General features: G+C 41.2%; 1 pseudogene; it reads right to left on the bottom strand.

The window, feature by feature from the left end:
* Nucleotides 1-272: 272 nt before the first annotated feature.
* On the bottom strand, nt 273-736 carry LOC114892157 (annotated as a pseudogene).
* Nucleotides 737-2675: the final 1939 nt, after the last annotated feature.

The following is a 2675-nucleotide window of genomic DNA, read 5'->3' as shown; positions in this document are numbered from 1 at the left end:
GGTCCCAGGAATCTGCATTCTAACTGGCACACAAGGAGATCCTGATGCACATTTCTCAGGGATCATACTTGGAGAAACTCTGACCTGAAAGAAACACCGGTCCAGAGTAAAATAAGTGATTATTAGAGATTAGTAAATGGAGAATACAACCTGCAGCTATAAAAAGGCTCTTGTGTGAGATCTTGATTTTTTTTCTCTTTTTTAACAGATTTTACTAAAGATCTTTAGAGAGCAACCTGCAGACTCCAGATCCAACTGCCAAGGAGACCCTGTTATGCTGTGTGTACTGTCTGGGGCATAGCTGGCAGCTCCGGCTTCCCACTGCTCTGTTCTGAGACAGAGGTGGTGGGCAGCATCTCATCTCTGGGTTCCATAATGCTCACATGGTCAGGCAGGGGCTTCTTGAGGCCAATCCTACCACTTGGGTCCCAGGGCAACATGATCTTCACTTTGATGTCCAGTGAACACTGTCTGAGTGTCACATAGCACATACTAGTATCAACATAGTAGTTAACAGGGTCCCCAGTGGGGATCATCAGGCCATCCACAACCTTCATGGATTTAGCCATCTATTCACAGAAATTCCCAGACAGTGTGACCTCACAGGCTTTGGCCCCACTCTCCATGATGAACCAAGCACACCATAGCAGACCCTCCACACAGCAAGTCCTCCTAGGAGTTTATAATGCAGAGACTTTGCCTGGACAGTGGCACGCAGACCTCCTGTGGCCGCCATTTTAGGTTACCTCCACCAACTGATGTATCGATATAAGTTTAGGCAAGTTATTAAACTTCTGGTCCTCAGATTCCTCATTTATAAAGGAAGAAGTTGTATCTATTGAATTCTAATGGTTATCCCTGCATAGTACCTAAAAGGAAAAGTCCAGAATGGTAAATAGTTGTCTCTAAAACCTTCTGCTGGCAGCCACAGATCTCTCCTGGCACCTCTGAAGAATCCTTCTTCTTATAGCACTGAACAGGGCAAAGTCTTTTGCAGCACTGTTCCCATGCATGCAAGTGTCTGGCCCTGCAGTGAGTTAAACACAGTTACAAAGGAGGTACAACCGTGTTGAAAAAACACAGTCACTGCGACAAGGTCAGCAGCGGGAGACATTAGGTTTTGAATTTGCTTTATTGAATCGAGAAGCAGATGCTGTAGTTCCGACAGCATGCCCTTTTGCTTTGTGAAATAGAAATCCTCATTTCCATCTGTGAAGACTCTGGGGAAAGTAAATGAGGTCTCTGGCCCCAGGCCTTTCATTAGAGAACAGTTTTGTACCAGATGAGGCCACAGACTCAGAACTACCATGTCTCTACAGAGACCCTGCCCAGGAGATGAAGAAAGATGGATTTAAGTCAGCTCAGAGCAACTGAATTTAGAAGTGGTGCTGACTAGAGTCTTGGGATTGCCCCTGGCTTTTTTTTTTTTTTTTTAACATCTTTATTGGGGTATAATTGCTTTACAATGGTGTGTTAGTTTCTGCTTTATAACAAAGTGAATCAGTTATACATAAACATATGTTCCCATATCTCTTCCCTCTTCCGTCTCCCTCCCTCTCACCCTCCCTATCCCACCCCTCCAGGCGGTCACAAAGCACCGAGCTGATATCCCTGTGCTATGCGGCTGCTTGATGGACTGCCATCTCTGCTATGTATGTGTGCACACACACATTAGCATCAGTATAAACTTCCCAAATCAGAGGGGAATAAGGTATATATCCAAACAAAAATTCCTATTGGGCAGGGAATATGCCAACCTCATTCCAGTTATGTTGACCTGACTCAACAGTTTAGGTAGATGAATGTTTTTAATGGTATCTATGAATCAACTCTAAGCTTTGTTTTCCCATAAAGAGAGGATATCAGAAGAATGTATGATACTAACATTTTCTGAGTGCAAAAAATGTTACTTGTTATTATAGAATATGATTGTACAGCATACTTAACTTCATTTACCCTTGGTTTCCTCATTTCTGAAAAGAGATAATAACACCTACAAATTTTTATTTGAATCTTAATAATTCTATGGGTTTTTATTTATTTTAAATTATCTACATATATATGGAAAAGGAAAGTGAGCTTAAACATCTAAATTTCTCACTTTAGACATTAAGCGTAGTTAAGTGCAAGAGCTGACATTTGAATCCAGATCCAACGACTCGAAAGCCCACACGTCTATTAGGATGACTGCAGGCAAAAATCTGTTAACTCCAGTCTTTTCATGAAAGCTAAAATGAATTTATGTCTCTAAAGCATAAAAAGAAGAGAAAATTGGGTATGGAGGATGGTATCTCTCTTTCATATCTGGTTTGTCAGTGTGATAGTTTGTGAGTAAGTATGGTTTCCTAAGAAAGAAATGTATTTGCTAAGTAGAAACAGTTCCCAGGACATCTGGAAACAAGAGCTATCCCAAGGTGAAGTATAATGAACTGAAAGGATTTCTATTTATTCCACATATGCTGGTCTTCTGGATTAAGAATTAGAGATGACAAAGCGGGAAGAATTAAGCAGAGTGAATAAACTGCAGGACAGTGGTATAGCTGAATCAGGAGTCTTGGTTTTCCTTTAGGTTTGTTCTGTTTTACTTTGTGTTGATGTCAGGGAAAGAGCATGTTTTTTGTTTTGCCAGGACCACTGCTTATTATTGTGCAAGTTTTGTGTCTCCTAACTCTAGA

Source organism: Monodon monoceros, unplaced genomic scaffold, assembly GCF_005190385.1.
Source record: "Monodon monoceros isolate NGI ecotype Baffin Bay Population unplaced genomic scaffold, NGI_Narwhal_1 Super_Scaffold_12, whole genome shotgun sequence".
In the NCBI taxonomy this organism is placed as follows: domain Eukaryota; kingdom Metazoa; phylum Chordata; class Mammalia; order Artiodactyla; family Monodontidae; genus Monodon; species Monodon monoceros.
Note: the sequence above shows the minus strand (reverse complement) of the source record. Positions and strands in the feature narration are given on the sequence as shown.